Source organism: Dendrobium catenatum, unplaced genomic scaffold (genome assembly GCF_001605985.2).
Source record: "Dendrobium catenatum unplaced genomic scaffold, ASM160598v2 fragScaff_scaffold_1414, whole genome shotgun sequence".
In the NCBI taxonomy this organism is placed as follows: domain Eukaryota; kingdom Viridiplantae; phylum Streptophyta; class Magnoliopsida; order Asparagales; family Orchidaceae; genus Dendrobium; species Dendrobium catenatum.
In genome coordinates this window covers 366,380-382,586 of record NW_021319876.1, presented here as the reverse complement: position 1 = coordinate 382,586, position 16,207 = coordinate 366,380, and positions in this window count along the sequence as shown.

Here is a 16,207-nt window from a genome sequence, read left to right as displayed (position 1 = left end):
TCTTATTTTGTAATTGATTAGGGTGGCCGTGTGGTTGAGGAAAAATATTTAGGTTAATTACAGCATAGCTACAATTTTTACTAAAATTTTATTTTTTTTTTAAGATTTAATTAAAATAATTAAGTTCATCTATTTGATATTATTATAATTATTAATAATATTCCTATAAATCCTAATTTGTGTGCACAATAAGACTAGTCAAGCTCACTTCAAATAAGATAAGTCGATAGATGCATTCGTCTAACACCATAACATAAGAATGGTTAGATCATAGTTTTTGATCAGCACAAGTCATATCCTTAGCCTCTAGTTCAGATCCTTCTAAATGAATATAAATTTTAAACACTGGTGACTGTTGAAAATTTTACATCTAACACCATATAAATAGTGTCTCCAAATCTTTAAAGCAAAAATCACATGAACAAATTTTAGATAATGTGACGAATAGTTTCTCTAATATTGCTTCAACTATCTGAAATCATAAGTTATAACTCTATTACGCTACATCAGAACATACTCTAAACCTTTTAGTAAAACATCTCTGAATATTTGAAATCCTTCTATATTAGAATGAAGAGCTAAAATTAGAGCAGAAGTTAAACAATTATTTTGTTTCTAAAAACTAGCTTCACACTCTGATATTCAGACAAAAACTACAAACTTCTAAGTCAGTCTCATTAGAGATGCGAAGAGCTAAAATTAGAGCAGAAGTTAAACAATTATTTTGTTTCTAAAAACTAGCTTCACACTCTGATATTCAGACAAAAACTACAGACTTCTAAGTCAGTCTCATTAGAGATGCAGAAATCTGAGAAAATGCATTCATAAACTTCCAGTAATATAAAATCATACCCAAAAAAAGCATAACTCAAACACAATAGTAGGCCTCAATTAATAAGTAATTGTCTGAATTTTTCGGGGATCAACTGAAATACCTGTACTACTCACCATGTGTAAAATATTCCTCAATAAGAACTCGCATTTGGATAATTTGACATATAGTTAATGTTGCCTCAAAGTATTCAAAATATTATTCAGATGTCTCATATGATCTTTCTCAAAAACAGAATAAATCAAAATATCTTTCATGAAAATAATTACAAACACTGCAGGAAAATCGCTCATTATCAGCAGCTTATCTCGGTGGCCTATTTTCTGGCTGTTTTTCTGCGGATCAGGGTGAAATATTTCCGATTGCAAAATTTACAGCGGCATTTTCTAACAGATTTTAATAATTTTTGAAAAATCATAAATTTGACATTTATTAATTAATAATTTAATAACTTATTTTAATTACTTATTAATTTAATAACTTAGTTCACGTAATTGTTAATTTATTTAATTTTATTTATTAACTTTAATATTTTATTTAAATTAATTTTTAATGTTGATTTTCATTTAATTATAATTTAGAAAAAAATAACATCTTTAAACATTTGCCTCTTCAACAAACAGGTTGAGACTTTGAAAAAAATTTCCAAACCCAGTTCGAATCCCACAGCAAGCAGAGCGGGCGGGTAGCAGGCAGCTAAGCAGGCAGCGCGCACAGGCAACAGTTAGCGCGCGCGGGCAACGATCAACGCTGGAGGGCGGCGCGCAGCGGGGCAAGGCAGCCGGGCAGGCAATGGGGCTGCGTGGGTGGGCATCGCTCGAGGCAGCCCCCGTAGGGCAGTGGGAGGGCAGTGTTCGGGCAGTCAGTTGTTTCATTCTTTTAATTACTTTTTTTTTATTTCCTGGCGGCCTAATACTGTCGGTTAGCCCCTTGAAAAAACTTTCTGCCGCGTTTTACCAGCGAAAAATTTTTCGCCGAAAAGCTGCCGAAAAATGATCAATTGCCACCGAAAAATGCGGCCAGTGATAGATGATTTTCCTCTAGTGAAATTGATCCATATAATACTTAAACACTTTGTTCATCAAATCCATAAAGAAGGCAGGTGCATTCGTCACCTAAAAAAGGGCATGAATAAGAATAATGTTTGTACCTCGTATTGAATAAAGTCATCACATCAGTCTCTCTCACCTTCACTTGATAGTATACAGATTACAGATCAATTTTTAAAATTACAGAAGATCCAGCAAGCTAATCAAATATATCTTCAATTTGTGGTAAAGAATACTTATTCTTGATAGTAACTTACTCCTTGTAGTCAATACACATGCGCATCTATCATCCTTTTTCTTCACAAATAAAATATGTGCGCCCCACGCAAACACATTAAGATGAACAAATCTCATGTTAACCAACTCATGAAGTTAAATCTTCAACTCTTGAAACTCCTTTGTTGTCATTTTATACGTAGCTTTAGATATTGGGGTTATACCCAAAATTACCTCAATGCAAAACTTTATATCTCTATTCGGAGGCAAACTGTTTAACTCCTCAAAAAATACATTAAAATTTTATTGTACTATCAGGACATTAAAAAGAAGACCATAATCTATACTCCAATCCCAAACTAATGTTAGAAATATCATGCACCCCTTATTCCACAATCTATTTGCTTCCACAGCAGAAATCAAACAAGCTAGGATATCTCTAACCCATGAAATGCATAACTCACATTGTGTCACGACCCGACCCGACCGGGAAGGATCCCGCCCGCACCGGGCCGCGACCAGCTTAACGAACAGACCAGGATCTGGCTTTGGAATTTGCTTCGGAACTGATTCTTCCAAATCTTTCAACTCAAAACAGATGCACATAGCTACTATGAAACATCAAATGCAACGGAACAAATCATCTATATTTTTCTTTTCCTTTTCCTCAAAACAATCATCTACAAATACAGTACATGGCTGACAGAAAGAACAAAGAAGAAAAGCCATGACTGTACAAAAATCAAAAAGTACAAAATACCTATAACTGATCAGACTCTGAACTCTAGTCCAAGACCTTCTTCCCTTTCCCAGAACCTGAAAACCGAGACGATCAGACCAATTTCACATCGTCTTGGGATGATTTCGCAGGACGATAATTAATTTTCAAAAACCCCTTGCTCTCTGACTTGTGCCATCCACTGATCGTCCCGGGACGATGCCTCGATCGTCCTGGACGATCAGACCAAAAACCCATCGTCCTGGCCGATTCCCTGGACGATCCTCAGGACAATAATTAATTCTGAAAAAGTCCTGCTCTCTGTCTTTTGCACTGAACTGATCGGCCTGGGACGATGGCCCTATCGGCCTGGCCGATCCTGGGAGAAAAATCACCTGGAGCAATTTGGGCAATTTCTGGAGCAAATTTCAACTGATCGTCCTGGACGATCTCAGATCGTCCTGGTCGATCCTGGAGCAGAATTAGAACTTCACACATTGCCCAAAAATAATTAACTCATTTTTCTAAGTAATCAATTTGAGCCTCATATCAACTCAATTAGTTCATACCCAAAATAATATCCAATGCAAAAAAGTTGTAATAAAATCAAACTAGACCTCAACTTCATATAAAAAATCTTAATATCATAAAAGTTAACCTTAATGGCTATTATACCATCTCCCTTCAATAAAATAATAGAAAGAGAAACATATAGTAAAATTAAAGGCAAGTGTTATAAATCAAAAAGATACACAAAAATAAATAAATGACTAGTTCCATAATCTAATAAATATGACATAATGGATCAGAAATGTAAGGTGTACCCGTCACAACATCTAGGGCATCTCAAGCCTCTTATTGAGTCAAATTATATATATGTGGTTGAACTGGAGCTAGAGCAACGAAACTACTAGGCTTTCTCTTCAACTACTATTAGATGACCTCCTTGCCACATAATCAAAACCACCAGCTCTACCACATGGTTCCTCAAAAAATGTATGGAGCATAATTTCCCTCGATCTCCCTATTGATCTAACAATGCTCTCGGATCTAGGCTCAGAACGTCAGACGAATACTACTTATGGACACTGCTACCTGGTGCCCTATCTAATCGCATCTGAAGCACTGTTAATCATCCTATAGCATTGACCAAAATAACGTCTATCATAACTCTGGCACACAGGTTCCCCATTAACATAACTAGAATTAGCTACACTGTCACTACCATTGACTCTGTAGATACTGACTACCCACCTTTACTAGAATCTCCAAGTATAAATTTGCTCTTCTTCATAGAAAATTTATTGTTGGATGCCTCACCATTGAACATTTTCCTACTAGCAGTCCACCATTGTTGAGTAACTATCAGATCGTTCTCTATCGATGAGCTCTCTCCATAAGTTCAGAGAAATCAGAAATGTGAAATGGTACCATAGGCTATCTAATACTATCTTGAAGTCCTCTCAAAAATATGTAGCACTTCTCGGCAGAAGTGCTAACCAATTACAGAGCACATCTAGCTAAAGCAGTAAACTCTATCTCATACTATATAATTGTTCTAGTCATCTGAACTAATCTCAAAAAAGTCTCCTACATCTAATGTTTTGCAGAAAGTGATATAACTACACATGAGAACTCCTACCAACTAATCAGGGAATTCAATCCTCTAAAATGCTTCCTCCTACTAGACCATCCACTAGCACTTTGCCTCTATATCTAACATAAAATAGCTAGTGATACTTTCCTATCAAGAGGACACTACAGATCGTCAAATGTCTTCACCAAATTGCTTAACGAATCCTCTGCTTCCTTGGGCTTAACATCACCCTCGAATCTTGGAGGCTTCAATCTCATAAATATTTATAAATGTTGATCTATCTCATCATATCTAATATGAGGACTTAGCATTGTGCCTTACCCATCATATGGGTTATCAAACTAGTAAATTGTGAAATTGTATCATAATTAACTATTAGAGCCATACTATATACATGAGTAACCTAATTGACACTCTACATGCCTATCATATATGGTACGATAGATTCATATCACATAAAACACACAACTGCAAATATATGTACATAAAAAAATAAGAATGAACATCCAGACAAACTCAAAACTATCCCACTTAAATAACAAATTAATTTCCTATAGCTATATTTTATGATCCATATCTAAAGTATTGCTCTGATACCACGAAAGTTCGTCACAACCCAATTCGACCAAGATAGCTCATATATTATTGGGCAGCGATAGTCAAATCCTAAAATTTAATTTTGAAATTGATGAGGACATCGTCAGCGATTTCGACACGTGTACCATCGGAGACGCCGGAGATCGACGGCCACGATCAGGAGTTTTATTTTGAGTCTTTTTATGTAATAGTTTATTTTTTTTTCAATTTTTCCATTTTTGCCCTTATGGGTATTTGGTCGCTATTGTAGCCAAAGGGGCATTTTAGTCTTTTATTTTTCTTTGTCATTTTGAGGCCTATATATATGGTCATTTTCTTATGTAGGAGGATGATGAATTATTGATAATGAAATTTTATGTTCTTGTTGATCTCTTAATGAGTTCATGTTGATCTCTTAGTGAGTTCATGAGAGGAGAAGCTCGAGGAGGGTAACTTGCAATACCCGTCAATCTTTGGAAGAGTCCGAGGTTCGCGGTTCTTACGATCTCTTTGTGAGTTCGTTAGTTATCTCTATCTTTCTCGTATATTCTTGTTCATCTCCTTTCTCCCCTCTTCATGCAACATTCTTCTTCTCCACCACAATCTCCCGCAAGCAACGACCAATAGTTGAAAGGAGTCAAACCTCTCACTAGCTTCGCCATCATTGGAGCCCCTACCCGTTAACCACCCTAGTCCCGCCGGCCGGCCATCTAGCCGTCGGCCTCCAACCCTCCACCCGCCGGCTCATCTTTCCCCCAAACCAAAGCATTTGAAATTCAAATTTCAAAGAGGCATTAATTGCTTTCTTAAATTAAGTCCAATAAATTAGGAAAGTTCCTTAAATGAATTTCAATTCAAATTTGAAATTCAAAAAGCTTTCCCAACACTATAACTTAATTTTGGAAACCCCTCTTTGAAATAAAATCTGAATTTTAATTCAGATTTTCTTTAATGCTTTAAATAATGTGTGGGCCCCACTTAATTAATCATAATTTCCCTCTTCCCTCTCTCTATTTGGCCGGCCCCCATTCATTGGGTATTTCTCTCTCCAATCTAGCCATTAATTCTTAATTAATGTCTCCACTAATTTCCCTAGCAGCCGTCCCCCTCCACACTATATTTGGAATTATTTTGAATATCAAAATTTCAGATTCGTTCCCAAAATTCCTCAATCCCGCACACTTGTAGCAGAATTCCAGATTAGCCACATTAACTCCTCTCATCCGGAAATCTGAAATTGGATATTCTCGTGCCCCTTGCTCTAACCGGCCTCTTCCCCTCTTTAATTCCCTTTCCCGTGTATCTTCAAAATTGCTGATTTCGTGTTGACTGCAACTCTGTTCCAGCAATTGTACATTGATGTTTGGTACCCAGCACATGCCCAAATTGAGGTCCATAGCTTCCAACGTCAAACAACAGCAGGTCTAAGCTTTCCTGATTGTTTTATAGTGCTGTCCAAGATCTTCTCAAGCATTAAAACTTCTGACCAGCCGTCTTGGGGAGCTCTCCCACCGCTGACCTGCTGCCCACAAGTCCAGGTTGCTTCATCAAGAGCCATCGACGAATACTACCGTCCATCCGAGTGGCCACGCTTGCACTGTTCATCAACTCCTCCCACTCCGAATAGCTTTCCCGTGGACAGTATTGTAAGCTCCCTCTTCCTCGTGGTGATCACATTAGTGTTGCTAATATCTTTCTTTTGTTAACCGCAAGAGAGCTTGAGTGAGGGAAACTCAAGGTGACTTTTCTAAATATTAACCCGCGGATTATTCTTAAAGTGCATTCGTCATTATTCGCATGTTTGTTATTGTTTTTAATTGTTGTGCCTAATGAGATTGTAACAATGCCTAAGCAATTTTGCAACTGAGATTTCATTAAATCGTTAATTGTGACTCGTTAATCTTTATATCGACTTGCTTACTCCGTTGTCTTATTATGTCTCCGTGCAATTCTGATATTGTTTCACATCATATTTGGTATCAGAGAATGGTAGGCATGCAGGGCATGTTAGAAAAACATCATAGGGTCTAACCGCTCATTCTAGCTTTAAAATTGCATGCATATCATTGCGTAGTTCAATTTACTCACTGTCTTCCCTGCTGTAATTGCATTTCCTGCACTCATTCATTGGAATTTAAGTCATCCTAGCTAGAGTGTGAGTGCAGCCTTTTGACTTACTTTGTTTCTATTTGCTTAGGGCAACCACACCCTTGAGTTTGACTGCTGTCCTCACTGTTCCAGCAGCTTTTAGCCTTCGTTTAGTGAACTTTTAGTCTTTGTTTGGGTGCTGTCCACTCCCTCGGAACCTTCCAAACACCTAGACAACTTAGGCAATGACTGAACCTTGCTGTCCAGAAAATTCCTGCACCCTTTACTAGCCTTAAGGTGCCTCTAAACAAGTGTGTAGTTGTTGTCCTCAACCTAACAACCTCCCTAGGTGCCTAGGTTACTTAACCCACTAGTGTAGGTTGCTGTCCGAACATTTTCTGCACCTTGTAGTGAGCCTAACTTAGTGTCCAAATGACGTCCCTCAATCCCAATCATCTTTGAGTGTCACTTGACGCTTCTCAATGGACCCGATAAGACTCCAAAAGAGTTTAGATGACATCGTTAACCTAGTGGGCAATATAACTAGAATTATGAAGGAGAAACCCATTGACTATCCCCACTCCAATTACATGCCCCGCTCAGCTTATCACCCGAGACCTGAGCCTAGGCCTCCTCGACCTCACTTAAAGTCACCATATCGTCTGCCTAGCTTTGATGGTTCTTCGGACCCTCACTACCTTAGGGAATGGGTTAGACAACTAGAGAAATATTTTGAATCATGTCATGTCCCTGAGTCCCACCAGATTAGCATCGCTAAGTCTCACCTTAAAGGTCAAGCTCTTCAATTTTAGATAAAATTGGAAGATCATAGAGAGTCTCGCGGTGAGTACCTTACTTGGAAAGACATGAGACGAGAACTTAATATGAAATACCGACCCTCTACTAGTGATCGTCATCTAGGGCGTCACCCTACCTCTTTTGTCAAGACAACCCACCCATTAGTAACATTCGGGTCGCTGCCCCACCCTATAGGTTTTCACCTAACCTTAATGGCCGACCCTCTACTGGGTTTTCTGTTGGACCAATCACTTATGACTCCCCACTTGGACCTACTACTAGCCATCCCAATCAACCTTTAGCCTCCCCAATCCTTGACCCTGCAAGCATAATTTTAATAGAGAAATGCTTTAAAAAGGAAAGGTCCCCTAAACCTAAAACTGAGTGCATCCATTTCGTGGATGCTAATGATATTAAGGATAACAAAAACTTCTTTGAGGATGGAGCAAAAGAAATTGAATCAGACTCCCTGAATGACTTAAACCCTGAGCTAGGAAAGTTAGAACCTGTAAACGTCGACACCTTCACCCACCCCGATCCTAGTTTCCTCGAGGATAAGTCTTTGGACAAAGTATGCCGGGACGATAGGAATATGATCTTGGAAGAAGCCAATCTGGCCTTGGACACATTGTATTTAAATTCGGAAGATCCTGATTTAGTCGTATTACCTACTGAGTTGACTTTGGAGAATCTTGATGGTAATAGTCTCGAGTCAGAAGTGGTTCAACGACACTTACTACCTGATTTAATTCCCGATTTAATTGACCCTAAACCCATTTATCCTGATTCTATTGAGCATAGCACTATGAGTTCGGATGATACTGATTTGGGTCTGAAAGTTTTTGAGCTGAATTTGAGTAATGAATCACCTTTTGTTTTATTGGAGTCTAGTTTAGGAGTGACTCATCTAGAGTTATATTTTAACAAGTGTGTCTTTCTTGATTGGACTTATCTCTCCATTCCTCGTACCGACAACAACATTAGAGAGAATCTTAGGCCATGCTTTAATGTCACCACTCTAACTGTTGTGCCCACTTCTGATAGGAATACCTTACCCCATTTCTTGAGTCTCATACCTGTTGATGACTCTTTGGACTATCCCCTTATAGTAGTGAGTCAGGACCCATCTTTTTATCATATCCATGACTCCCCCATCATGTCCTCTATAGTCTTGTCCTCCCCTATTAAGGACCGCCCCTCTCCTCGTTGGATGAATTTGATAGATTACACCGCTACCCCTAGGAGACTAACTTCGACCCTATCTGAAACATTTTCTGGATGTGCCTTAGTAGCTAGGGATGTCTTTATTGCTCCCCCTAAACCAATTCCCTTAAATTTGAAAACTTTAAGTCCCCACATTTTATGTTTAACCCATCGTTATGCTTATCTATATGTGCTTGTGAGTCTGTGTGTTTGCATGTTCGTTTCCCGTCGAGTTTGTCTCTGTTTAAAGCTTTGGTGTAAGCCCCAAGTCTTGTCATTCATCATGCACATTAGGTTTGTCGCATCAGCATTTGCATCTCTCCTTCAGGAATTGCACAATGAGATTAATAAGAAAATTGAGTTAAGAAATGTTAATTATAAGCTTAATGTTGGTCATGATAAAATATTTAAAGAATTCAAAGTTGGTGATTTTGTAATGGCGTGGATTCGTCCAGAACGGTTTCCTCAAGGAACCATTAAGTTACATGCTCGAAGTGCAGAACCTTTTAAAATAATTTCAAAGATAAACAGTAATGCCTATGTGCTAGACCTTTCTGAGGGTTTCAACATTAATCCTACGTTTAATATTGAAGATCTTGAAGCCTTCGAGGTACCAGAGTTTAGCCCTACCAATCCACTATATAATGAGCCTTGTGTGAACCTTCCCAGTGAGAACCCCAGCCTACCCCCACTCCCCAATTTGCCATATTTACCCCATACAGAAAGATTGAAGCAATACTTGATCATATCCACTAAAGAAGGTGGGTGCCAAAGGTACATAGTTCATTGGAAAGGGAAATCGGAGACGGAGGACATGTGGTTTGATCCGGAGGAGCTGCAGATGAGTGGACCCCGGCTTACTAGAGTGGTACGAGAGCTCTACAGATGATTACTCGACGGGGTCGAGTTTTCTCCCACCTAGGGAGAATGATGAGGACATCGTCAGCGATTTCGACACATGTACCATCGGAGACGTCGAAGATCGACGGCCACGATCAGGAGTTTTATTTTGAGTCTTTTTATGTAATAGTTTATTTTATTTTTTAATTTTTCCATTTTTGCCCTTATGGGTATTTGGTCGCTATTGTAGCTCAACGGGCATTTTAGTCTTTTATTTTTCTTTGTCATTTTGAGGCCTATATATATGGTCATTTTCTTATGTAGGAGGATGATGAATTATTGATAATGAAATTTTATGTTCTTGTTGATCTCTTAGTGAGTTCATGTTGACCTCTTAGTGAGTTCATGAGAGGAGAAGCCCGAGGAGGGTAACTTGCAATACCCGTCAATCTTTGGAAGAGTCCAAGGTTCGCGGTTCTTACGATCTCTTTATGAGTTCGTTAGTTATCTCTATCTTTCTCGTATATTCTTGTTCATCCCCTTTCTCCCCTCTTCATGCAACATTCTTCTTCTCCACCACAATCTCCCGCAAGCAACGACCAATAGTTGAAAAGAGCCAAACCTCTCACTAGCTTCGCCATCATTGGAGCCCCTACCCGCCGACCACCCTAGTCCCGCCGGCCGGCCATCTAGCCGCCGGCCTCCAACCCTCCACCTGCCGGCTCATCTTTCCCCCAAGCCAAAGCATTTGAAATTCAAATTTCAAAGAGGCATTAATTGCTTTCTTAAATTAAGTCCAAGAAATTAGGAAAGTTCCTTAAATGAATTTCAATTCAAATTTGACATTCAAAAAGCTTTCCCAATACTATAACTTAATTTTGGAAACCCCTCTTTGAAATAAAATCTGAATTTTAATTCAGATTTTCTTTAATGCTTTAAATAATGTGTGGGCCCCACTTAATTAATCATAATTTCCCTCTTCCCTCTCTCTATTTGGCCGGCCCCCATTCATTGGGTTTTTATCTCTCCAATCTAGCCATTAATCCTTAATTAATGTCTCCACTAATTTCCCTAGCAGCCGTCCCCCTCCACACTATATTTGGAATTATTTTGAATATCAAAATTTCAGATTCCCTCCCAAAATTCCTCAATCCCGCACACCTGTAGCAGAATTCCAGATTAGCCACATTAACTCCTCTCATCCGGAAATCTGAAATTGGATATTCCCGTGCCCCTTGCTCTAACCGGCCTCTTCCCCTCTTTAATTCCCTTTCCCGGGTATCTTCAAAACTGCTGATTTCGTGTTGACTGCAACTCTGTTCCAGCAATTGTACATTGTTGTTTGGTACCCAGCACATGCCCAAATTGAGGTCCATAGCTTCCAATGTCAAACAGCAGCAGGTCCAAGCTTTCCTGATTGTTTTATAGTGCTGTCCAAGATCTTCTCAAGCATTAAAATTGCTGACCAGCCGTCTTGGGGAGCTCTCCCACCGCTGACCTGCTGCCCACAAGTACAGGCTACTTCATCAAGAGCCATCGACGAATACTACCGTCCATCCGAGTGGCCACGCTTGCACTGTTCATCAACTCCTCCCACTCCGAATAGCTTTCCCGTGGACAGTATTGTAAGCTCCCTCTTCCTCGTGGTGATCACATTAGTGTTGCTAATATCTTTCTTTTGTTAACCGCAAGAGAGCTTGAGTGAGGGAAACTCAATGTGACTTTTCTAAATATTAACCCGTGGATTATTGTTAAAGTGCATTCGTCATTACTCGCTTGTTTGTTATTGTTTTAAATTGTTGTGCCTAATGAGTTTGTAACAATGCCTAAGCAATTTTGCAACTGAGATTTCATTAAATCATTAATTGTGACTCATTAATCTTTATATCGACTTGCTTACTCCGTTGTCTTATTATGTCTCTGTGCAATTCCGATATTGTTTCACATCAGAAATATTTCAGATTATCTTTTAATATTTTATTTAAATAAATAATTGACTACATGGCTACTAAAATATCCAAGTATTGAAAATAAATTAATCCATAAGATTTCTTTTATTTCATCAAAATATAACCATACTATATTTCATGGATATAAATAGAAGCTACAGAACTGAATAATAAATTAATCATTATTGTACAAAAATCAATAAATGAAATATTTATCAACTCCGATCAAATCCTAAACTGCTAATCATCCGTCTCCAATCATTTTTCAGTTCCTAAAAGCTAGAAATAAAACTATGGTGAGCTACAACACCTAAAAAAATTACACATATCAATTTAAATTTCAAAATTCTTTTATTAAAAATTTTATGAACATTTAAAAGTAGTTAAATGTAATTTAATAAAGTACTATGCAATAATAAAAATTTAGTAGTTATCCAAATATTAAAATAATAAATTTGAGCAATTAAATAAACTAAAATTTATATCATAAAATAGTAAACTGAAATTCATATCACAGAATAATTTATATCAATTTGATATTAGTTCTCTTCTTTTCTTGAACCAAAAAAAAAAATTCAAAGGATTATGACTTCTTATAACTCTTTTTTTATGTTTATAGCATTAGAGCATATTCGTAGGTGCCAGAAATAATTTATATCCACTACAAAATGTTTTATAGACACCAAAACACACTCTAACACAAATAAAATTTCAAATAATTTTGACCCCTTATACCTTACAAAAAATATTTTCAATTTTATAAGAAAATAATGCATCACATTGTAGCAGTTAAAGTATAATTGAGCCCATATTATAATTGTATATTTTTTTATAACGGCAGACAACAAAAATTCCTACTAAGTAAAATTGTACAGTTTTAAAACATAAAAAAATTACAAATGATTGTGTAAAATATTTTTTAAGCCTTTAATTGTACTATAATACTATTTTTCACTATCCATATTATTTCATATATGATAAAAGCAGCACAAATTTCAAAATATAAGATATAAAATTTTTATAAAATACTTAAAATATTTATAATCTTAATCCCTATAACATATAAAAAAGTACACAGTATAAGTTTTTTTAGTACAAAGTTATCCTTATTTTTCTATAACAAAAATAGAAATTTAATCAAAAAATTTGCTAAAAACTTCATATTTTTTTAATAATTAAGAAAGAAATAGTGTGGCATATCTCATGAAGAACAAATTTCTCAATTGTGACGATTGACAAAAACAACTCTAATTAAGATCTCCAAAATCTAACTTTTTTATCTTTCCTCTTTTTCTCTATTGGCCTCTGTTAACCGAAATCCAAAAAGGGAATGGGTTTTCAAAATGTTTTTTTTTAAGTGGAAATAATATTTTATAATAAAATATTCAAAGGAAATTTATATAATTATGATAATTGTTCAACTTTTGTCCAAAATCCTTTTATATCTTCAAATTTGGTGATTCAAAAGTTATGAAAAAATATTTATAAATTAGTTAAACATGTTTAGAACATTATGGTGAAATTGAATTGCAAAACGGATATCTCACGGTCCCAAAATCCCACATATACTGACAAATATCAATTTCTTAAGAAATTGTACCAGTAACAAAAAAATTAGAGAAAAATTAGTGTAATTAAAAAACAATAATATATATGTTATGATGAAGATGATTCGTGATTTGAATTTATAATGACTCGTAAAATAATTTTTAACTATTATAGGTCAAAACAGCTTTTTCAAAATTTAAAGGTTACTACAATAACGACGTCATTAATCATGCTAGAGTCCCCAACACAAATGGACTCACCAAAGGCAATCATCTAAGTTAAGGTATATGGATGCAGCTCTTTGTCCCTCTTGTTGTGCTAGTGTTGGGGTGGCTTTTAGAGACCATAAAGAGATGTTATTGTTTACGACATGAAAGAGGTTTTGCATTGGGATGTTACTCAAACTGAGCTTTTTGTTGTTTTGTTGATAAATGATTGTATTGCTTCCTGGATGTTGGAGAAGAAAGGTATTATCATTGAAGGTGGCAGCATCAATATAATCAAGGACAGACAATGTGGCACTGATTTATACATGAGTATCAATGTGCACACGTTATGGACTATTTCAGGTGTATCTAACACTATGTAATCATCCAATTGTGTATTATTTATTATATATCTAAGTATAGCATCTCTTGTAACCCTCTCATCCCTATAAATAAGTGGTTGAAAAATATCTTTTGAATATGATATTATTTCACTATTCACTAAAAGTAGTTAGTTTCATTCTCCTCTTCTTTTGCTCTATATGTTTGATTAGAATTACTAGTAAGATTGTAAGATCAAGATGTCATCCATGAATAATTTGAATCCAACAAGCCCATATCTAAATTACTTAAAAAAATAAGCTCCTTTTATCAAAATTGAATGAATTGTTATGTGGGACACATCACTCAATTCACTTCATTCATTTAGTTCTGTATAATAAAAATAAATTTTAGTTTTGCTTGAGAAAAGTAAAGCTTCTCGTGCAAAGTTTTAAAAAAAAAATTATACTAAAACATTGCTCAATTCTGACATTAGTAACAAATCTATTTAGGCTTATATTTCAATCATGTTTCTCTTAGGCTGACCCAACCAACTAATTTAGGCTTCATTCGAAACAGTTTTCTTACCGTTTTATAAAAGAGCTTTTTAGTATAAAAAAGTTTTGAATTTAAAAATATTGTACTAAAATTTTACTTTAAAAAATAATAAGAAAACCGTCTGAAACTAACTCTTAGATGTGATAATATTCTTTATAGTCATCGAATATGAACGATGATGATCATATCATTTGACGAACAAAATATATTCCAACAAACCAAGATATGGTGACATGTGATACTAACATTTTAATCTAAATAGATTATATCATAATGATAGATTAATATGTTAAAAAGGTCAAATTTGATGAACAAGGTGAGCAAAAAAAGTCAATTGTGTTTAATTCATATATAAAAAAAATATTCAATTTGAAAATAATTACTTATTTTGCCTTATTTTTTATTTCAAATGAAGCATACGTTTTGTAGATATAAATTTTTTCTGAAAAAAAAAATCATGATTATGTTAAAAATGAATATTTGGCATATTGAAAAAATAATATTTAGTAAAATAGCATGCAATATAAAAGAAAAGTAATATATTTAAAATATTTTGAACTATTTATATGAGTGTAAAAAAACACATATAATTATTATTTTTTAAAATAAAACGAATCATCTCAAAATTTTCAAATTTAAAAAGAACTAAAATAAAAGTAATGACATATAGTTCTTTAATCAGATCTTAAGAAAATTCTCATGAATTAAAATATTTATTTTACAATATAAAAGCACATTAAAATATTAAGATTAAATAAATATAAATCAGAATTTTTTATCAAAATAAAATTATAAAATTTTATCATCCAAATTAATGTCTCAAAATTTTCAATTACGCTTTAAGAGCTTGATCTTAGTTAATTCAAGCACAAATCAAATCACTTTTTGGTGTCATAAAATCCGTCTTATTGAAATGTTCAATTTAACTATAACATTTGTCGGAGGATAGTAATCTTCATTTGCTTGAAAGATCGAATGTGGTATCAGGTGATGTGGCTCGCTCTAATTCACCTCTGGACAGTCCGATGTCCGCAAAAAATAATTTCTCCAAAAATTATTCTTGCGAAGCTACTTGTTGATCTTTAAGAAGGATTGTTATTGGATTAGCAGCTTTCTTTCGATAAAAGGTTAGAGGCTTACAATTTTGACATTTGAACAATAACACTAATGTGAACTCTATTCAATGTAAAATATTTTTTAGTTTTACCCATCAATGAGCCCTTCCAAGAACTTTTGAATGGGTGGAGATAATGTCTGCTCATTTATCCTCTTAGACTCATATGATGGAGAAATTATTTTGTGCGGATACTGGATGCAGAACGTTATACGGAGACCAATCAGAATGTGTCATGTCAACAGTACTGAGCCATGGTACCGAGTAGGGGTGTCAATTTCGGGTCACGGGTCGGGTTCGGGTCGAACCCGGAACTGACTCGGGTTCAATTGGGTCGACCCTAACCCGACCCGGATAGGCAAACGGGTCGAAATCCTAGACCCGAACCCGACCCGCTTCGGGGTGACGTGGCACATTTTGATTGGTCTCCGAACGGCGTTTGACATCCGTATATAATAATGATGATGAGCCCGCATTAGGGGTGTCAATATTTGACACGACATAAAAACCCGACCCTGGAAAATCCAAGTTGGACCCGACGGGTTGTAAGGTCAATCCGCCAACCCGTTTAACTGTAATTGCCCGCAACTGCCC